The sequence below is a fragment of the Salvelinus alpinus genome, chromosome 4 (assembly GCF_045679555.1).
Source record: "Salvelinus alpinus chromosome 4, SLU_Salpinus.1, whole genome shotgun sequence".
NCBI lineage: Eukaryota > Metazoa > Chordata > Actinopteri > Salmoniformes > Salmonidae > Salvelinus > Salvelinus alpinus.
In genome coordinates this window covers 44818144-44841869 of record NC_092089.1, presented here as the reverse complement: position 1 = coordinate 44841869, position 23726 = coordinate 44818144, and the positions used below count along the sequence as shown (strand labels likewise).

The 23726-nt window shown below is 44.6% G+C and overlaps 1 long non-coding RNA gene and 1 pseudogene across 1 annotated transcript; both read left to right on the top strand.

Moving 5' to 3' along the window:
- Nucleotides 1-4158: 4158 nt before the first annotated feature.
- Nucleotides 4159-5484, top strand: LOC139573679 (uncharacterized). The gene is made up of 2 exons (XR_011674639.1): nt 4159-5087; nt 5341-5484. It is a non-coding gene; the product is annotated as an uncharacterized lncRNA (long non-coding RNA).
- A 204-nt stretch (nt 5485-5688) lies between these two features.
- Nucleotides 5689-21741, top strand: LOC139572593 (uncharacterized; annotated as a pseudogene).
- Nucleotides 21742-23726: the final 1985 nt, after the last annotated feature.

Sequence of the window (23726 nt, the reverse complement as noted above, 5' to 3'; positions counted from 1 at the left end):
CAAGCTACGCAAACCAGCCAATAAGATGCCATGTTGAGTAGGTGAAGGCAAGACAAAACTAAAACTAAAGACCCATTGGCTTAACAATAAAGTGGCAAGGGGAATCACCAATATAACCCTGTTACACTCCCCCCTACTGAATTCCACTTGCAAAGAAAAATAATAAAAATACAAAACAGCACTGTGCAAACATACCAGATACAGAAACACTCAACATATGTACAGAATAATCCAGAGAAAAAAAATTGAGATATTTTTATACTACCTAATAGAGAAACTAAAAGGTAAAGCTGTGTATATCAAGGATGCAGACCCTGCTTTAAATCAGTCACTAAATATTCCAGTCATTAGACTATTCTCCTTGAGAATTAGAGTGAAAAGCGGTTGATCAATCCCCTTAGCCCTCATAGGTAAACATGCCTGTTACATGTTAAGTACACTCAGTGACTTTAAAACATCCAAGTAATAAAATAAACTACCATAAGAGAGTTGATCATATCCGTCACATTACCAGCTTGCAACCTCTAATCATGGTCACAATGATGTAAAAGCAAAACAAATAAAAGATGTCAATACCATTGACCCTCTATTCACATATTTAACCTTCAAGAGCTAACTGTCTGCTGATTCATAATCTCAATCAGTCTTGACACTGGTTTAAATAGTCTTCCTGCCCTTGACCTAATACGACCCCGACTACCTTCAACTGCATAAGGGGTAACAGTGTTGTGTACTGTTGCAACAGTGGGTCTGTCAACACAGTCCGTCTGTAACTGATCAGTTAAGGAATTGTCCGAGTTTGGTAGGTCAGTACGGATATCATAAGAAGACTGGTCAATTAGCTCACTCACTACACTGTTACGGTCTCGGTCAGATTCTTGAAGACTCTCTGATCGAGGCAGACCTTCCAGCTGCAGTATATCTTCCACAGAATCCAAAGGTGGAATATCCCGAGCATCCAAGGATCGCACATCACCCTCCAGGCTTGTGTCACCTGTTCCTTCAGAAGGCAATTCTGACACCCACACTCTTGTTCTGTACTCAGCATCATCATCCACTGCAGTGTCCATGGCAGCTGAGACCACAAGGCTGTCATTCATGCCCTCAGACTCTGTTAATCCAGACATGTCTGTTCCCTCATCAACAGCAGCATAGGGAAGAGGAAGGAAGTTGACTGGCATTATCAGGTTGCGATGTACCGTCTTCTCCCGTCCAGTGGAGCTGTTCTGAATCTTAAAAGTGTGACTGTCAGCATTCAATCCAGTGACAAGGTAGACAGTATCCTCCCAACGGTCAGCGAGCTTCCGCTTTCCCCGCTCCCCCTTGTTAGCCAGTAACACTCGATCCCCAATCTCCACTGGTGCTCCTCTGACTCTTCTGTCATAAAGGTCAGCATGCCTCTTCAACTGCTTCGCTGCAGATGCCTGTGCTGTATTCATGGCTTCTTTCAGATCTCTCCTCAAAGACTGAACAAACTGGTCATAGTCGACAACTTCTGGGTTCTCTATGACAGAGCCAAAGACTATGTCAACAGGCAGTCTTGGCGTCCTCCCAAACATTAGCAGGAAAGGGGCAAAGCCTGTGGTCTCGTGGATTGTACAATTGTACGCAAATGTGAGGGACTTCAGCGCCTGAGGCCATCTGTGCTTTGCTCTCGTTGGCAGGGCCCGGATCATGTTTCCCAACGTCCTATTCATCCTTTCGCAGGACCCGTTCCCCATCGGATGGTACGGTGTGGTGTGAGACTTCTGAACACCTGCAACACTCAACAGTTCAGCTATTAAAGCGCTCTCAAAGTTGGCTCCCTGGTCTGAGTGTATACGGCGAGGCATCCCGTAGACACAGAAATAGTTGTTCCACAACTGATGAGCTACTGACTTAGCAGACTGGTTCGGACACAAGAAGGCATGAGCCAATTTGGTAAAGTGGTCAGTAACAACGAGCACATCCAAGGACTTGTTTGAAGAATCTTCTGCAGACCAGAAGTCTATGCACACTAGTTCAAGAGGCTCAGTTGTTATTATGCTCTCAAGAGGAGCTCTTGCTTCCGGTTCAGGAGTCTTGCTCACGACGCATCTCCTGCAGCACTTCACATATGCTTTTACCTCCCTCTCCAGGCCATGCCAGAAGAACCTCTGTCTTGTCAGGTAGACTGTTCTCTGTTGGCCCTGGTGACCAGCTTCATCATGGACACCCTTCAACACCATTGCTTTCATGGAGGCTGGAACCACATACAAATACGTTTTCCTCTTTGTAACCACATTCTTTGAAACACGATACAGTACACCCATCTTCATGGTCAACTTGTCCCAACTTCTGAGAAGACACAAAACCTCAACACTCTCATGGGCACGCTCTCTCCGGGATGGTCTTCTCCCCCTCTCCACAAAGAAGATCACTCTGCTGATCACATTGTCATCACGCTGCTTACTCATCAGAAGGTTGTGTGGCAGAACATTGACATCGGTCTGCTCTGATGGCATAACAGCTTGTGGAAGCTGTGGCAACAGCAGTGCATGTGAGCCCACTTCACCCCCCCAGCACCTGTGTGAGTGAAGAACAGCTGCAACTTCATGTCTTGATAAAGCACCAGATGGGGGGTCAACAGTAGCCTGGCAGCTAATGACCACTTCGTTGGAGTCAGAGGCTTTGTCAAAGGGGTGGCTGGACCAGCGAAACACATCTTGCACTCTGTCTGTGCGCACAGCGTCGGCTTCAGCTAGTAAGGTCTCGTACGGAACCCTTGTCAGGCGATGGAGTGCACTGGGTCGTACGAAGGGCTCTCTGCTCAAAGCATCTGCAACAACATTTATTTTTCCAGGGATGTACTTGATGTCAAACTCGTACGGTGCCAGCTTGGCGACCCATCTCTGTTCACAAGCATCAAGCTTTGCTTTGGTCAGAATGTATGTCAAGGGATTATTATCCGTCCATACCGTGAAGTGCTGCCCCCGTAGCCAGTGGTGGAACTTGTCACAGATAGCCCATTTCATGGCAAAGAACTCGAGCCTGTGCGCAGGATACCTCGACTGCGCATAACTGAGGGACTTGCTCGCGAAGGCTATAGGTCTCGCTGTAGCTCCCTGTTCCTGCACCTGGGACAGCACAGCACCTAAGCCATTGCTGGACGCATCCACCGAGAGTAGAAAGGGTTTTTCGAAGTTGGGGTGGGCCAACAAAACCTGGTCCAGTAAGGCTTGCTTTAGCTGGAATAAGGCCTGTCTGCATTCTGTTGTCCAGTCGGCAGCCGTCAACTTCCTGACAGGTGAGCGTTGCTTCTTTTTCCAGCGTGGAGCCTTGTGTCCAGTAGTCAATCCAAAGAGAGGCTTTGCAATGGTCGAGCAACCTTCAATGAACTGTTGATAATACACCACCATCCCAAGGAATGACCTCAATTTCTTCTGAGATGGAATGTCAGTTCCATCTTCCATCAGATCAGCTTCTGTTACTCCTGTAATGGCCTTCACCTTCTCAGGGTCTGTAGCTACACCATCCGCACTAATGATATGCCCCAGAAACTTCACAGACCTCTGCAGAAAGTTACACTTTTTTGGCGCCAACTTCAGGTTGTGAGCCTTGAGACGCTCAAAAACCATTTCCAGGCGCTGTATAGCCAGATCTTCAGTGGGCGCATAGACCAAGACATCGTCAAGGTAACACAGCAGGCTAAGAAAGTTCTGATCCCCAAAGATGTTTAGCATCATCCTCATAAAAGGTTGCAGGACTATTACATAACCCCTGTGGCATACGATTGTATTCGTACAATCCAAATGGCGACGTAAAAGCTGTGAATCTCCGGTCATCCTCATGCACTTCCACATTGTAGTAGCCAGAGGTAAGGTCCATTGTCGAGAAAAAGGCATTTCCACCTAAAGCAGCCAGTGCGTCAGCCTGGTGAGGGAGTGGGTGGGCGTCTTTGATGGTGCGAGCATTGAGCAAACGAAAATCAGTACAGAGTCTCAGGTCTCCAGACTTCTTCCATACAAGGACAAGGGGAGAGGCGAACTCACTACTAGACTTCCTTATGATTTCACGTTCTTCCATCTCATTCAATGCTTGTTTGAGCTTCTCATAATGATTTGGTGAAAGGCGTCGGTAGGGCATCCGAAAGGGTTTCTCATCACTCAGGTGAATGCGGTGAAGACATCCAGAAGCTTTTCCACAATCCAACTTGTGCCTGGAAAAAATAGACTGGTACTCAGCTATGAGTTGGATGAGTTTCTTCTTACCAGCAGGAGACGCTTGACAGGAGTTGACATCAATATCAGTCAAACCTAAGTCACGTAAGACCTCAGGATCGCTTGAACTGTCAGGTCCGTCAGTATCGTGAACTTGGCTGGAACCGTCATCAGTCAGTGTCAAGTCATCTTGGCAGTCAGTGAGTATATCAGCCGTTCTCTGCACTTGCTGCTGCAAAGCTGCTGATGAATCATCATTCACACACGAACAGTCAAAGTCCTCTAGAGCCATGCAAGGAAAGACATCGGCTAGAGTGGCGTTTCGTCTCAAAGTCACTGTCTTCTGAGAAGGGTTTATCACTCTAACAGGGAGCCACCCATCCCCCCGCAATAGAGCTACTGTCCTCCCTACCAGTATTGACCTTGGTGTTGACCTTGAACTGCTGGGCTCAATGAGAACAGCACTGCCCGCTGATAGATTCTGAGTGTTTCGTAGTCTGCCCCAGACTAAGTGCTCCTGCATAGGCTCTAGAGTCACAGCCCCTTTTAGTCTCACAGTTCCAACTTTGTCAGGTACTTCACCGTCTCTCCATCTCTCCACATTAGCCATCATTTTGATTAGCTTGCTCTCCTCACCCCCGTCACACACAGGAGTATAAACCCTCTTCCAGAGATCTCCATCCGTCTTCAGGTGGCGAATCAAGTGCTTTAGGAGATTGCTGCCCAAGATGAGGTCATCACTCTGGCCTTCAACCACCAGTGTAGGCACGGCAACTCTACATCCGTACACCTCCATCTCCAGCTCACATACTCCCAAAGGCCGCGTCTTCAACCCACCACAACCAACCAAGACTACCTCTGTAGGACTCAATGATGGACTTTTCAACACTCCTGCACGCAACAGTTCAGGTAAGACCCTAGAGCTCAAGGTACAAGCCATGGATCCACTGTCAAGCATAGCTCTCACTTCCACTTCTCCTCCTATTAACACCTTGGCATAAAATAAATCATCATGTGCAGAAAGCCTCTGTGTGTTCTGCATTATGATACTCTTCTCAGTCTCCATTTCGTCACAAACACTTTTATAGACAGACTCCAAATCAACAGCTCTCACTGATGGGGACTCTACAAAAGGCCCAACACTCTCCCCTTCTACATGCAGGCCTACTAGTTTTCCGGGAGCTGAGCAGTGGTTACTGTAGGGACTCCACCAGCTGTGCTCAGAGCTGCGGCCTTGGGGCACTGAGAGCGTGCGTGGCCAGCTACATGACAAAGAAAGCAGAGGTGATTGGCCCTGCAGTGAAAGTAAGTATCATGTCCAGCATCCCCGCACACGTTACATGGCCCATTAGACTTCACTTTGCTCCTATTCCCTTTTTGGAACCTATGGTCAGACTGTTGTGGTCTCTGCTCCAGCACACGCTCCAGCATTGCAAGGATACGTTCCATCGGCTCAGCTGAGCCCTGAATAGTCTGGGCTGGGTAAGGCAACGTATTGGGTACTTCCATGATGGGCCTCACAGCAGGCATGGTGATCGGCATGACAGCACCAACTTCCTGCTTCATTGTTGTGATGGCTGGGGTCACCTTAGATAAGTGAGAGTACCTCTGCTCCCTCCTGTATTCATCCAGCCTCTCATGAACATCTGCAGCAGTCCACTGCTGTAATGGCTTGCACTTAAAGATAAGGGACAGTTCAGCGCTAGGGCAATGTCTGATGAACATGACTGTGAGCTCACGAGATGGGTCTTCAACACTTTTTTTCTGTCTCTTTAGACAATCTTCAGCAACCTCCATAGCCCTGTTGAGTCTGAGCCAATAGTCAAATGGTTGTTCATCAGTCAGAGGTAATGTGGCATAAAAGTCAGCGAGGGGCATGCTTGAAAAAGCAGTGTCACTAAAATGTTGTTTCAGTATGTCAAAGATGGGACTCGGGCCTTTAGATAAATCAACAGAGGGATTGCTGCGTATGCCCACTTTAACAACATCACGGGCCCTTCCCATAAGCCTACCCATAACCTCAACAGCTTGGTCCATCACAGATACACCCCTCTTACGCATGTAAACCATGACCATATCCTCCCACTCATGCACTGTGCACTTTTCAGAGCCATCCCCCCGAAAGTACACCGGTTCCCTGATATCAGACTTCAATACCAGGTTCAGGCCTGACACATCCAAACCCCTAGAGCTGCATGCATTCCCCATAACATTGTCCCCAACATGTCCAACAATTGCCTTTGACTCCAAACAGGAGGCAATGTTCTCCCCAATGGAATGACCAATCTGCTGTACTATGTCTGCTATGAAATCCATGGAGACCTCCCCACTCCCTGTATTTGGCAAACCTCTTCCATACACATCCTTGGGCGTTTCCATTGGCAAACTATCATCAAAACTCCCAAAACCCTCCAGTTTAGGCATAGGTGTAGAAGCAACTGGAATTTTGCCTGAACCCCTACCAACAGATGGAGACAGATTAAATGACAGGAAACCCCTACCTCTCCCAACACCTTCCATTTTAACAATGGGAAATCAACACACTAATAAAAATGTAAATAGCAAAAAAATGCATATATATATTTCTTTCTTTAACCTCACGTCAAAATCTAACCTATATCTAGTACACTGGTAAAACTCACCCTACTTATATCAGATATACAATAGAATTGCAAATAAACAAGTAACACAAAAGTTATCGTTTATCTGTGAAGTGTCTCAGCCAGAGAAATCATCAATTCCGATAATAAAACGTTGGTGGCGCCCTCTTGTGGCGAAATGCGATATCGCACTATACTGCACCAGCAACGTCTTATCTGGTTCTTCAACGGCAACCACGGCGAAGTTCTGAGATGGAAATCCAGCGAAGGATGATCCGATCCAGAAGAACGGTCACGGCACCACTGTAACAGTACTCTTCTTGCGTTGTGTACAATCAATCCTCGACACGAACTCCAAAGTGTAGCACCAGTCATGGAGATTTATTCTGGTAGGAACAGCACAAAATTGCACGTCATGCAATGCACGGCTCACCATCCAAACTCTGCACTCACGCACGCTGGTTTGGTGCTTGTTCACTGGGGCATGTAGTTACCAAAATAATACAATTACAATATAATATCTTTAACAATGTACCTGGTAGGAACAGCACAAAATTGCACGTCATGCAATGCACGGCTCACCATCCAAACTCTGCACTCACGCACTGTACAAAATATATGAACCCCCCCCACCAGACACAGTAAGTTGCTAGCTAGTACTGGCGGGAATTCTTTACAACAAAATGCACAACCAATATTCTCCAAAAAACACTGCATCTTATGTGTGATGTTCGAATAACATTTACAAACCGGTTGATATAAATTGTACATTTAAATCATCACTTGGGAGTATAAAAATCACTTTTGAGTACAGTGCTTTGCAACCAACAACTTACCGCTGGTTTGGTGCTTGTTCACTGGGACGATTCTAACTGAAACATCCTCCCTCGTAAGCAAGCTACGCAAACCAGCCAATAAGATGCCATGTTGAGTAGGTGAAGGCAAGACAAAACTAAAACTAAAGACCCATTGGCTTAACAATAAAGTGGCAAGGGGAATCACCAATATAACCCTGTTACACCTGCTCTTACTGACACCTACCTATGAGTTGTTGTGAAGATGGAGAGGGTTATGTCTATTATAAAAAGCATTTTTGACACAAACATCAACTGTACTAGCTGTTAAGTCTCTGGTCTTGTCCCATCTTGATAATATGCTCAAGTGCAGCAGACAAAGACCTAGCAAAGCTGCAGCTGGCTCAAAACAGAGCTGCACGCCTCGCCCTTAACTGCACATACAGAACTAACATCAACAACATACATGTCAGTCTTTCCTGGTTGAGGCTTGATGAGAGATTAACTGCTTCTCTACTAGTTTGTATGAGAAATATCACTGTGATGAAAATCTCAGATTGTCTGTATAATCAAATAACATTCAGCTCAGACACCCATACATACCCCACAAGACATGCCACCGGGGGTCTCTTCACAGTCACAAAGTCCAAAACAAATTCACGGCAATGCACAGTTCAATACATAACCATGATCGCATGCAATTCCAATTACTCAAGCAAACTGCAAAATGACCTTACAAAAATGTATTAAACAACATCTCATGGAACGGTTGGGACTGTGAGGGGACACACACAAACACAAACACACTCTAACACACATTCTTTTTTGGTTTTGCTATTTGTGTATCGCTGTATTTTAAATGTGTGACTGTCCTCGTCTGTCAGTGTATTAGTGTTTTGTTACTTGTCATATTTTGTGTTTTTTTGTGGCCCCCGGGAAGAGTAGCTGATGCTTTTGGGGATCCAAAAGCTAATGGGGATCCAAATAAACAAATGAGCACCGACCGACACCAAATGAGCACCGACACATTGAAAAGTAGTTTTTGTTCAGTCCAAATCTGAACCAATCTGGTTTGGACAGCAACTGGAGAGTACAGTACATAAAAGTAGAATAGAGTATAGGTCAGTACAATACAGTACAGTACATAAAAGTAGAGTAGAGTATAGGTCAGTACAATACAGTACAGTACATAACAGTAGAGTAGAGTATAGGTCAGTACAATACAGTACAGTACATAACAGTAGAGTAGAGTATAGGTCAGTACAATACAGTACAGTACATAAAAGTAGAGTAGAGTATAGGTCAGTACAATACAGTACAGTACATAAAAGTAGAGTAGAGTATAGGTCAGTACAATACAGTACAGTACATAACAGTAGAGTAGAGTATAGGTCAGTACAATACAGTACAGTAGAGCGCACAAGTATATTGAAGTTTAATTGACTGTGCTGTACTGCACTCACCTGTACTCTGCTGTACTCTACTGTACTGTACTGTGCTTAGCTGTGCAGTGCAGTGCAGTGATGTGCTGTGCTGTACTGTGATGTCCAAACTTGTGAAACATAGAGGTTATTACAAATTTGGTCTGGTAATTTTTTTTACCTTTGTGTACCTATTCAGAATACACCACCATGAAGACAATGACAAGTATTGTCAAAGATGTCATTCTGTTACCATCATGTTAATCTACTTCACTGTAGTTCAATAACCAAAATCTATTTTTTCAAATGTAAGGGGTCATATCGTAGCTGACACCCACACCATTCTTTCTGTGGACATCTTTTCATCTTAATTTGGAATAGATATTTAGCAGTTTTTGGAAAACGTGGTCACATAAAAAACTGAGGGATATTTTACTCTCATTCTGTTACCAAATTTTGAATCTGCACTGTTCTTTGAATAAATGTGTTTTCTACTATGCCCTGTGCAAATTGTTTCAAGTAGTCATTGTGTATAGAGTTGTATGGTTTGTTTAACTTGACAATCAACGCTTCCTGTTTGGCATACTATTAAAGTGAACAATCTGAGTATCAGTGTCATTCTGTTAGCATGGAATTGACCAATTAGAACAGATGGTCACCTCTCTTTCACAAACAAGCCTTATCATGGAAATATGGACATGTGGGAATCATGTTATGGGTGTGTGGTAATTGTGCCTTTTGTTTTATGACAATTATTTCTCGGTTACATGAAAGTAAAGTTCCAAAGGTTACAAAAACCATATCGCAAGCGAGGATCATTAACGTGTAGACAGGGCATGGTTGTACACATTCCTGTGCTGTCATCAATTCTTCAACTCAAACCAAAGAGGGAGCTAACCTAACACTGCATCTCAGTGCAAGAGGCGTCACTACAGTACCTGGTTCGAATCCAGGCAGCATCACATCTGACCGTGATTGGGAGTCCCATAGGGCGGTGCACAATTGGCCCAGCGTCGTCCGGGTTGGGTCGGGGTATGCCGTCATTGTAAATAAGAATTTGTTCGTAACTGACCTCCCTAGTTAAATAAAGGCTAAATTAAATAATAAATTAAATAAAAACTCAAGTCGTATAGAAGTCCTACCCCAATGTAATGCTGGTAGCCACCAGAAGATGGTGACAGAGGCTTATAAATGCAGGGAAGGATGTCACCAACGACAATGCTGCTTATTGACCTCCACAGCAGGGTTTCCCAAACTCGGTCCTGGGGGCCCCCCTGGGTGCACGTTGTGGTTTTTGACCTAGCACTACACAGCTGATTCAAATAACCAACTCATCATCAAGCTTTGATTACCGAGTTTGGGAAACCCTATTCTGTAGGTTCTGTTTTCCAGGTCTAAATTACTTCCTGATTAAAGGTTATGAATGAAGACCTATACAGTAGCGTGTGATTCTGATACAACATCTTGTTTGACAGAATTAACGTGGCAGTTTAGGATAATTAGGTTAAGGTTAGGAAAGGGGTGAGGGTTAGCTAAAATGCTCTCCTAACCTGCTATGAACAGTCACTTCCGGTCGTAGCTGTACCTCATCTAGTCACAACCGCCTAGATGGGAATATGTATTCTTAAATATTGCGAGATTCCGGCATTTTAGCAATGCTACCGTACCTGTAGACTTCTAGTCATTGCGCTAATGCTAGTTAGCATTGTCTCACAAAACTACCGCTAACTTACTTCATACTGCACGCAGAGACATACAAATGGTATCCATGTGTTGATCTGACTCTGTGTAAGTAAATTCCAGAATGTCACAGTCCCTTCAACTTCTACCTGGTACAGCCAGGCGACTATAGGCCTCCCCTCTGAGTCTAGTTCCTCTCAAGGTTTCCAATTGATGATGTAAAAGGGCTTCATGATTAAACTTGGATTGATTCACAATTATACCTGTTATAGGAGGAAGGACGGGAGTTAGGGAACAAAGAGCTAACGTCTAAAAGGAAGGCCAGCTGCAGGGAGTGCCATGTAGACCGCCCTGCTACTGCTCAGTCATCAGGAGATGTACTGAGACAAGGAGCCAAACATTGAGGAGTGGTGTTGGTCCCCGGCTGATGATCCTGTAGCTGGCCTATGGTCTGTTGGAGGTGCGATAGGCAGAGACGCCCAGCAGGTAACCATTGATCTTTCCGTATAAAGTATGTCAGCTGAAGAGAACCCATTCCCATTAACATCAATGACTTAGGGAAGAGTTGCAGGGGGAGTGGTACACACTAAAAGCTCTATTCTTGCTGCACCAGACCAAATTCAAATTGCTTTCATTTCCGGTGCACATGTCTTTACTATAGGAAAGTGTGCACATACATGTGTGTAGTGTGTACATTCATCTGTGGGTTAGTCTCCTTTGAGACGGCACAGCCAGGGTAATAAAGTGGTATTTGAGCAGTCGTATCAGAGGCTGACCCTGACTCCACAGTCTCTCCCTCTCGCCAAACAGACAACCTGGTCACCATTTTAAACGTTCATCACACACCTACACATGAACCACATTAATGTCTTCATTATAGATAACTGATGTGTGTACGCTGATTTGTGTGTGTGTGTGTGTGTGTGTGTGTGTGTGTGTGTGTGTGTGTGTGTGTGTGTGTGTGTGTGTGTGTGTGTGTGTGTGTGTGTGTGTGTGTGTGTGTGTGTGTGTGTGTGTGAAGTTATTCTATGTGTTGCATGCTTTAAAGGGGCTCGCAAAGGTCAGAGTTTATCCCAATCGCCGCTGGGATGAAGCATTTGACACAAAAATGAGGTCAAAAGGGCATCACCGGACCAGTACCCACAATTCACCACTCAACTAAGCAACAGTTGGTTGAACTTGAGCATAGTGTGTGTGTTGGTTTCCCCTACTGCCTACCCTATTTCACAACAGCAATATTAATTTACCTCAATATTTCAATTTCATCAATTGAAGCCAAACTATTTTAGTTGGGAGACAAAATTGTATCATAAGTAAAGTTATATGGTAAACCATACATATGAACTGTGTGTTTGTTGTGTGTCAATACATACATATGTGTTGGACAGCACTCATCACCTGATTGGTCATTTTGGAAGTTCAGAGGTCACTGGATTTCCTGGAGTCTGATAAGGGGAGGTAATTTAACCAATTTAATTAGGAAAAAGACAATCCGATCTGGAGTGTTTGTCTTATTCTCTGGTTTCCTGGCAACTGTGTAGAACCTTGTCACTTTGTCTGAGTGTGTGGGCGTGCAAAAGAGAGAGAGAAATAGCGGTTACCCATTAACAGCCTGGTTATTTAAGATGACTTTGTCTTGCTTCATTTGAAGTAAAACCTTCGCTTCACACCATCCCTTCTTTTTAATCTCTCTCTCTCTCTCTCTCTCTCTCTCTCTCTCTCTCTCTCTCTCTCTCTCTCTCTCTCTCTCTCTCTCTCTCTCTCTCTCTCTCTCTCTCTCAGCACTAGTCTTTGTTTGCAGAGTTATCCTCTGAGAGACTGACACAGTTAAGCGGCTATAGGAGTCAGGTGAATGTTTGCTTCTCACCTTTCTTATCGCTTCCCAAGTTTGCCATTTACCCAGAGGGCCTTTGCTCTCCATTTTCTCTCTCCGTCTTTCTCCATTTCTCTCTCCGTCTCTCTCTCTCTCTCTCTCACGTTCACTATGATAGGTAAGGATGTTGTTGTGTCCGTAGGCACTGTATGTAATAAACAGGTGAAAAGATATGTATCGTTGCAGTTGGGCCTTGCATGTTGGCTGATAAGTTTTTTTTAAATGGTGACGTGTTTGTGTTTTCTTCAGCGGTTTGTGTGTGTATACTGGGGATGAGTATGCCATTTTTCTTTGTTAGACCTTCATATCAAAGTATAGCATCTTCCCTCCATTTTCTATTATCATGACCCCTCTCTATGGGTCGAAGGTCACCGGACATGTTCGCTACGTCTCCATATCTTCTTTACTCACTCAGTCGTGACTCCCTCTGTCTCTCCCCCTGCCATGGTTCATCGTTCATCGCTTCTCTTTCTCTTTCTACCCCCTTCCCTTCCCTCTCCTCTCTGTCATTACAGATACCCTGGTGTCCCCTCCTGACCTTCTGAAACCCCATTTGGACCCCCCCCCCCCACACACTGCTCCCCTGTCTTTCCCCCTGCCCACCCCAGTTCAAGGGCTATCAGAGTCATCACAGTTCTTCTGTCATCATCTTCATTCATCAAAGAGAGAAGAGATTTAAGAGCCCCCCTCTCAACCAATGGCCTTTCCCCATTCAACATGTCTCCCACCCTCTTGGTTTTCCTCTGCCAATTACCTCTCTGTTCAAGCCTCCTTAGGTTGATCTCCACCAATCATGTCTCTCCATCTATGGCCTGTGTTGGTCTTAGTCTGTCCACCAATGACCTGTTTCACTTCAATATGTCTCTTACGCTTTGAATGCAACCTGCTAACACACACATACGGTACATACACATGAGAATATGGTGTGTGTGTGTGTGTGTGTGTGTGTGTGTGTGTGTGTGTGTGTGTGTGTGTGTGTGTGTGTGTGTGTGTGTGTGTGTGTGTGTGTGTGTGTGTGTGCGTGTGCGTGTGCGTGTGCGCGTGCGTGTGCGCGTGCGTGTGTGTGCGTGAGAGCAGAACATGTCCCAGTGAAAGCATGTCTTCCCTGCACCACAACAGACACAGTGTCTAGAGAGGGAGGGCAGGAAAAGAGCAAAGCGATAAATTAGGTGGCCTAATGCGTCATCAAACTGTCACATTGAACTGAACAACAACACACGACTCCATTTTGAAAGAAAGGAAAGAAACCCCAAATTAAGTGCAGGATGTGAAGCATCATCTAGTGTTATTCAGTAGATGATGGGTAACAGAAAGTATGTGTGTGTGTGTTTGCGTGCGTGGGTGATGGTTGGGGTGCGGGGGGGGGGGGGTCTGCGGAAATGTTTATTAGGTGAGAATGGGTTAAACCTAACAAGTTTGGAGTAGCACTCATGCTTGTTACGGAAATGGCCACAGGAAACCACAAAGTTCCATGGAACAGCACACCATTCCAAGTTTATTGACCCAGAACTAGAATTTTGCGTAATTGCGTCAGATGCTCGATTATGTTCAGGGGGGAGACATATTAGAAAAAAATACTTGAACGAGGAGCGGTAGCAGGGCGATAGCTCCACCCCCTTTCTTTGCAAGCTACGGGCAAGTCTATGGGCCAAATGTCCCCTCTCTTTTCGAAATAGGCGAACACCTGCGAAATCAAGATTTGTCCAAATGATCAGTCTGTCACAGGATCAAAATTCCTTGTTAATCGTCACATTCCACTGTCTGTTGACAGACATAACGATACCAGTTATGTTACATGCGTCTGTCCTCGAGAGATTACCCATCCGGTATGGATGGAAAGGGGTGCTGACAACATCAAAGTGGTGGCTTCAGTTCCTGCATGAGCCAACCACGTCTAAGATCAGCATCAAATTAGGCCCTATGATCAGACCTGCTACAAGCATTCAATATTGTACCGTCTAATACACCCAAGAAAACTCTGACGTGGAAGGATGCATGGAGGGGATCTGGTGCCACCTCTCTCTCAGTTTAATCTCCCCTCTTCACTTCACCCCTCAACTTCCTGTGACCGTATCCCCTTTCTGAGGGCGTGGGGTCAGAGTTGATCTATTAGCCCCCTGAATCCACACCCTCTTCCCCAGTTAGCCCCAATCGCGCCTGTAAGGGTTGCCCCGTGCAGGGCATCGTGGGCTGGGGGGCCGAGGGGGCAAGAGAGAGGGCAGGGCTGGGACAACAGCTGTCATCACTCTTCAGCCCCAAATCCATCGCCTCAGGGGGATGGGAGTCCCTTCGATGCCCCCTACTGACCCTCTACTACCCTAGATGAAACCACAGCATATACCAACACCAGGCTGGCACAGCACTTCAGAAAGTCACATTGGCTGGCTGGTCAACTCACTGGGACACATGTAAACAAACAAAGATACACAACATGCACACGGGCATGCATGCACGCACACGCACACACACACACACACACACACTCACTACACCCCCCACAACCCCAATACAAACCCCACAATACAGAAAACCTTGGTCCTGTCCCAAAGTGCTCGGTGGGCTACCGTCCGCTCTCTGATTGGTTGAGACCCTGCCCCTGCCCTGACCTTTGGGCTGTAGTTTAATCTACCCCCGGGGTCAAGGCTGGGTCACCATGACGACGTAATGACTTCCTCCTAATAAAGGTTTGATGTATGGTCGTACTGATAGGCCCCTGCGATGACCACTGTGTCACCCCGATGCTAGGTTCCGGAGTCTAATTCCTCTCCAAATACGAGGCCAGGATCTGTTTATCTCCGAAAATGAGAGAGATACACCAACTAAGTTTGTTTCCAGGGTCCATTCAGAAAATGAACTGACATTTCAATTCAAGAATGAAAAAATCCTCATAGAAGATAATTGGAATTTCAGTTCATGTCCTGATTTGACTGAACTGAAATGGTATTGACCTCAACTTATTTATAATACTTTATTATTCTTTAGAAAATGATTTGATATGTTTAAAGGCTGACGACATGGAATCATTACACACAGAGAGACAACATGTACCACAACAGCAACATGTATCCTCTTGAAGGATGTTGATTAACGGTGGACAATTGTGTTTACACCAGACTGCTGTGCCAAAATAGCCTTGAAAGTGTCAGGTTTTATGGTTGGACATTTATTCAACTTGCATGATTGGAAGAATGATTGGAAGAATGATTGGAAGAATGATTGGTCAGCAGATGAACGATCCTGGCACATAACCTGAGACTGGACACAGAGTAGATGAGCTTCTCTTAATGGATGGAACAAATTCCCTTTTTGCAGGAATGTAATTAGTTTAGTGTAATAACAGCAAAGAATACAGGACCCTTTTCTTTGAACAGAACTGTAGCTCTTGAAAGAGTACCTTTTACTGGAATTGTCCAACAACCAAGTATTTGTTTGGTCTGTTAACATCATTAAAATGACACTGTTACCGTAAGATCAACAAGGCTTATTGAGGTAGGACATTTCATAGTGCATAGCATCTTCTTGTAATGATGAAATCCACCCTTTAGGAGCTTGTCAGGAGTGACACACACACACACACACACACACACACACACACACACACACACACACACACACACACACACACACACACACACACACACACACACACACACACACACACACACACACACACACACACACACACACACACACACGTCAACAGGCATTAGACTGACATTAACACTCACACATACAGATGCACTTACAGGTGTAGGATCATAATTTGATCACCTTGTTGCAGGATAACTTGCAATGCAGGAAAGTGTATTTCAGGTTTGAAAAGGCTTCTGAGGTTTGTAAATTCCACTTTGACATTTCTAACTTGATTTTCCCTCACGAAAAAATGCATCAACCCCTACAAAAATGTCCATGAATTATAATCCACATAATAATTCAAATGTCCTGCTGCTGCAGGATTATTTTCCTGCTGTAGCAAACTGGCTCAAATGAAGATCCTACATCTGTTCACAAAGCTAGGTTACGTCCTTGTCTGGAGTGTGCCGTCATGGTGATAAAGTTGTATCTGTTTTGGTGCTGACTCACTGCACATTATGCCTGTGGGACGAGAGAGGGACACTGGATACTAAAAAGTAATCACTATGGAATCTCCAGAGCGCACGACTCTTTAATGTAATACTGCACTGGGAGAGGGAGAGGAGGAAAGGGAGAGGGGGAGAGGGAGAGGGGGAGAGGGAGAGGGGGAGAGAGACCGACACAAAGGAAGGATGATGGTGACAGAGATAAGAGAGACAAATATACATGTGCAGAGAGTTAGAAGAGACATACATAGAAAGAGAAAGGGAGAGGGATAGAGACGTAGAGATAGATATGTAGAATGATAGAATGAGAGAGGAGGCGAGAGAGAGCTTCCAGCTATTGAATATGGATGGTTGTAGGTGTGCTGCTGTACTGCCTCTGTCCAGTAGATGGCGATACATTGACACCCATGCAGACCAAATGAAGCCAGCGCAAAACAACTCAATGCAATACAGGAGTCATAGAAGTGGTCACCAAACCTGGTCCTGGAGAACAACAGAATGTCCCTAGTTAGTACAAACAGCAAAGGAGTATAGTGCACACTACACTACACAGTTGATGGCCTGATCTTGCAGCTACCCAAATGATGAAGAATTTCTATCAAAGGATCCTCTGGTTCCATGGGCAATGTTAGTTAAATCAGATTTTAAAAAATAGATCTAAAATATGTTTGAATTTGTATGGTCGCCGATGTCTCTTCCATTGAACTTTCCGCCATCGGCTTTGCAACCATTGGTAAAGCCTGGTATCACAGCTGTGTCGTGTCTTGTAGGATGAAGAGTACAAGAGAACACAAGCTGTGGCCAAAGACAGACTCTAGTGGCAGAAGATTGTTGCAGCTTTATGTGTCACCCGGGGCGAAGAGGACTAAGTATGTAAGGATGAATAGTATAGCGAATGTATGGTGCACATCTTCAAACACCACATTTCTTGCCCACTCATAATAAGGAAGTGAAGTTGATTAATATCCCTGCTTTCCATATGCTTCCAGAAATGTTTATGGCAACATCATAGCAAATGGGTGCATTTCGTGATATGTCTTTTCAATTAATGAGAATAGTTGTGTGTCTGTAGGCCTAAGTAATTGTTTTCATGGCTTCAATGTAAATTGACCAATGTTGGCAAATCACGCAAACACACATACACATTGTCCTACTGGTATGTGGGAGAAAAACGGCAACATCCTCCTCTGTTCCGCAACAATGGCCGCCGTTCTCTCAGTGAGTGGGAACAGAGAGGAGGACAGGTGTCCCTTCCACCAGCTGGACCAGGGACACAGAGAGGGAGAGAAGGAGGAAAAGAGAGAGAAAGGGGACTGAGAGAGAGGGGGAAAGAGGGAGAGAAGGCATCTGTTTCCCGTCTGGGACACATCTGGAGGAAGAACAAACAAAATAGAATGGAGGAGTGGAACCGCACCGGGCCGTGAGGGGAAACGGTAGGAGTACCTGTCACATACACTTCCTGGGAAAAATAATACTGCTTCCTCTCTCTCTCTCTCTCTCTCTCTCTCTCTCTCTCTCTCTCTCTCTCTCTCTCTTTCTCTCTGAGTAGGAAAATCACTGCTTGGTTGCTAAGAGACTGTGATGGGTGAGCAGGCTGCAGAGTCATGGTCACACAGTGTTTCAACCACAGCAGCTCTCATAACTGCACGGTTTTAGGCTAGTGGCAAGACCCCCACATTTTTTTAGATACCCATATCCAAGGTATAACAAAACACAACCATGTTTTTCCATATCTCTAAGGTCTCCCATATATGAAATGGATGGTTGTGTAAAAATATTGGACTGCAAAAGTGGTTAAATTGAAAGATGTTGTGACATACCACCTTAACTAAAAAAGTGCAGAATAATGCCTGGCTGGAGGGGTGGGCCACATAAACTCACGTAACCCAATACTGCAACCACTGATACTGCAAGAATGTGGAATACAAGCAGTCAATTGTCTGCCCTACATAGAGAAACAAACAGCATGAGGTTATCTTAAAGCCTCGACGTACACATCACGGACAAACTGAAATGGTCCACCAACACAGACAGCGTGTTGAAGAAATGTGGCTTTTACAGATGCACAATCGAGAGCATCCTGTCGGGCTGTATCACCGCCTGGTACAGCAACTGCTCCGCCCACAACCGTAAGGCTCTCTAGAGGGTAGTGAGGTCTGCACAACGCATCACCGGGGGCAAACTACCTGCCCTCCAGGACACCTACAGCACCCGATGTCACAGGAAGGCCAAAAAGATTATCAAGGACAACAACCACCCGAGCCACTGCCTGTTCACCCCGCTATCATCCAGAAGGCGAGGTCAGTACAGGTGCATCAAAGCGGGGACCGAGAGACTGAAAAACAGCTTCTATCTCAAGGCCGTCAGACTGTTAAACAGCCATCACTAACATTGAGTGGCTGCTGCCAACACACAGACTCAACTCTCTAGCCACTTTAATAATTAATAATTGGATGTTATAAATGTATCACTAGTCACTTTAAACAATGCCACTTTATATAATGTTTACATACCCTACATTACTCATCTCATATGTATACACGGTACTCTATACCATCTACTGCATCTTGCCTATGCCGTTCGGCCATCGCTCATTCATTAATCTTTATGTACATATTCTTATTCATCCCTTTACACTTGTGTGTGTATAAGGTAGTTGTTGTGAAATTGTTAGATTACTTGTTAGATATTACTGCACTGTCAGAACTAGAAGCACAAGCATTTCGCTACACTCAAATTAACATCTGCTAACCATGTGTATGTGACCAATAAAATTTGATTTGAAGCATTTTGCAAATATAGACCTGTAAACACACAGATACAATAGGCAGAAATTATTAAGCTAAACTTAACTCTTTGGTAGTTTTCCAAGTTACATTTGCTCTCATTCAGTGCTACATGGTCCTGCCTGACAAAAATGCACACAGTGACACGTTTCTTGATGTTGTGGCTATTGTAATTGGCTCTTAGGAAAACAAGTGGTTTCAGACATCGAAATGTCCTTTTTGGGGTCCAACGTTCCTGAAAGGATTTTGTATCTTTAGCCCCTGGTCTCGCAATTAAGTCAAAGGAGCAATCACAGATTATCTTTACATTTTGCCTCAAATCCAATATGGCATCAAAAAACAAATATGGCTGCCATAATAACATTTGATGAAGGTTAAATCACCTGTAAATATGAATTTTGTAAATTGAGTTATTTTTTTCAACACTCATGCCTATAAAGACTGTGGTGTGAATACATGTTAGTGTGTTCATGTTTTAATCTCAGTCACACACTTACAGCATATGAACAATGGGCAATTCCACAAAATATAACAACAAGCCTTTCACCACACAAGCACACAGTAGTTACAGGTAGTTACCAAGTTACAGGAAATCAACCATAACACAACAGTCAGCTACTCTAGTAGTGTATATATACAGCCCTCTTTTCCCCGCTAAAACAAAGTGTGTAAGGTTGATTCAAAGTCTTTGAGGTGACCAGGACATGAGTGAGTTCTTAAAGGGTGAAGAAACAAGGTAGTCAGTGGTGGTTGTAGTTCTGGGACCTGACCAGCTTGCACAGCTAACTGGTCATTCTGGGCAAGCTGCAGCGACCAAGGTAGTATCCTTCCTGTATGGCTAGCGGGGTATTGTGACTGTTGGGCGATCAGTTCCCATTTCTACAGTTCGGTATAAGCAGTTAGCTGATGAAGTTTGCATACCAAAGAGACCAATTGACTAACTGGAATGTTATCCCAGCCTAAATGATGCTGGGGACACTCCAGTAATGAAATGGTTGGCTGTCTGGTCGTGAAGGAAAGTCTGTGAAGGGGTGTCAGATCTTTCCAATGACTAATTGGTCTGTGGTAGGAGTTTTTTTATGTTGAATGTGGCAAAAAGTCCAGCATGTCACATCCGAGTCAGAGTGTAGCTAGGACTATGACTAAGAAGCGTTGGTTGTGAGGGACGTAGCACAGCTCCACACACATACGGTGCCTTCGGAAAGTATTCAGATCCCTCTCACTTCTTCCACATTTTGTTACGTTACAGACTTATTTTAAAATGGATTCAATATTTTTTCCCCCACAGCAATCTACACACAATTCCCCATAATGACAAAATGAAAACAAGTTTTTACATAAGTATTCAGACCCTTTTCTATGAGACTCGAAATTGAGCTCAGGTGGATCCTGTTTCTATTGATCATCCTTGAGATGTTTCTACAACTTGATTGGAGTCCACCTGTGGTAAATTCAATTGATTGGACATGATATGGAAAGGCACACACCTGTCAATATAAGGTCCCACAGTTAACAGTGCATGTCAGGTGTTTTTTTACCCAATAAATTACTGGGAGGTTATACATACGGAGTGTGCGACTCTCCTTGTTTTCATAGCTTACAGTTTATTCACTGTTAGTCAGCACCTCTACACTAAATCATTTTCTCTGGGTGTGCGCCAGCTCATGCCTTTAATTAGAGCAAAAACCAAGCCATGAGGTCGAAGGAATTGTCCTTAGAGCTCTGAGACAGGATTGTGTCGAGGCACAGATCTGGGAAAGGGTACCAAAAAATGTCTGTAGCATTGAAGGTCCCCAAGAACAGTGGCCTCCATCATTCTTAAATGGAAGAAGTTTGGAACCACGAAGACTTCCTAGAGCTGGCCGCCCGGCCAAACTGAGCAATCGGGGGAGAAGGGCCTTGGTCAGGGAGGTGACCAAGAAACCAATGGTCACTCTGACAGAGCTCCAGAGTTCCTCTGTGGATATGGGAGAACCTTCTAGAAGGACAACCATCTCTGTAGCACTACATCAATCAGACCTTTATTGTGGAGTGGCGAGACGGAAGCCACTCCTCAGTAAAAGTCACATGACAGCCCGCTTGGAGTTTGCCAAAAGGCACCTACCTAAAGGACTCTCAGACCATGAGAAACAAAATTCTCCGATCTGATGAAACCAAGATTGAACTCTTTGGCCTGAATGCCAAGCGTCACATCTGGGGGAAACCAGGCAACGCTCATCACCGTGCCAATACCATCCTTATGGTGAAGCATAGTGATGACAGTGTCATGCTGTGGGGATGTTTTTCAGCGTCAGGGACTGGGAGACTAGTCAGGATTGAGGGAAAGATGAACCGAGCAAAGTACAGAGAGATCCTTGATGAAAACCTGCTCCCAGGACCTCAAACTGGGGTGAAGGTACACCTTCCAAAGGACAACGACCCTAAGCACACAGCCAAGACAACGGGAAAAGTCTCTGAATGTCCTTGAGTGGCCCAGCCAGAGCCCGGACTTGAACCTGATCCAACATCCTTGGAGAGACCTGAAAATAGCTGTGCAACGACGCTCCCCATCCAACCTGGCAGAGTTTGAGAGTATCTGCAGAGAAGAATGGGAGAAACTCCCCAAATACAGGTGTGCCAAGCTTGTAGCATAATACCCAAAAAGCCTCGAGGCTGTAATTGCTGCCAAAGGTGCTTCAACAAAAGCACAGAGTAAAGGGTCTAAATGCGATATTTCATGATACATTTTTTATATACATTTGCAAACATAAAAAAATGAGGGACAAAAACAATTGAATCAATTTTAGAATAAGGCTGTAACGTAACAAAATGTGAAAAAAGTCAAGGGGTCTGAATACTTTCCAAATGTACTGTATTCTGTACATTTGAAGATGATCCCTGGGCTTTGATGGACAGTAAAAGGGTTGCAGAGCTGATGGTGCACAAAGATCACTATCTCACAGTCATCATAAACGATCACATGCAGCAAGTTTTACAATCCTAAGGTGCCTCTTGTTTGCCATACTGTAAATGGCATATGTCCTTCTAGGGATGTTGGCATTACTGCAGTTTCCCAGACCAATGCATGAGTCACCCCAGCCTGAAAGCTCATTCTTCACATGTGAGTCCAGTTCAGGTGTCAGATGGGCTGGCCAGCCCTGGTTGGTAGCCAAATAGGTACACCACCGGTCAAAATTTAGAACACCAAGGCAAAGGGTGGCTATTTGAAGAATCTCAAATATAAAATATATTTTGATTTGTTTAACACTTTTTTGGTTACTACATGATTCCATGTGTTATTATTATAGTTTTGATGTCTTCACTATTATTCTACAATGTAGAAAATAGTTAAAAACAAAGAAAACCCCTTGAATGAGTAGGTGTTCTAAAATCTTTGACTGGTAATGTACATATGAGGACAATGCACTCCAGCAATTTCAAGACGGCATTTTGGCTGTTGTCGGGTGGCAGTCCAGATCCAGTGTCTCTGTCTCTAGTAACTGCCTGAGGGGAGGACTGATGGTGGAGTTGCCTATCAAGGGAGATTCGGGATGGCATTGACATTGGAGAGGTGAAATTCCTATGACATATGAAGGCCCAATAAGTTAATGGCCTTTCTTGTCAATGAGTGTCTGGTTGTGTTGGTTCATTGTAGTGAACATCTGCCTTATGTGATTGTCATGTGTGGTTGTGTCCTCCCCATGCACCATAACTGTCACCAAGTCAACGTATATGGCAACTCCAGGACCGACAGCTAGCATGGTGGACATGATTGTCTGGAAGAAGCAATGTGCCTGCTCAACCCAAATAGGATCAGAGTGCAACGGAACATCCCAATGTGCATCACAAATCCAGTGAGCCAGCAGAAGGTCATGTTGGATTCAGACAGACGTATTGGACAACCAATAAATCAAAGCTCACTTCTAAATGATAAGGAGATGACTTAAGAACCCAATCCTGAAAGGGCAAGTTACACCACAGTGGGGGCAAGTAGTAGTGCTTGTGAGAAAGTGTCAGAGTCCAGGGTTGGATTCTCTTTCCTTTCGTTGGAGCCTCCCAGTTGCCTCATTGATCCTCAAAGAGGCTTGTGACTTGGAATACTTAGTGTTGCAATGCCAAGCAGTCTGCTGCCTTTTTATATATCCAGACAAAGGTGTTTGAGTGTATATGGTGAGCATATTGTGTACATGTCTTAAGTACAGTACACAAATCTGAAAAATGTCTAATTTAAAACATGTACATATACAGGTGATTAAACCATAATTTAATAGTAATGTGGCATCCATATTGGATTTTGGACTCCATATTGGATTTGGAGTCAAATCAAATCTGTGGG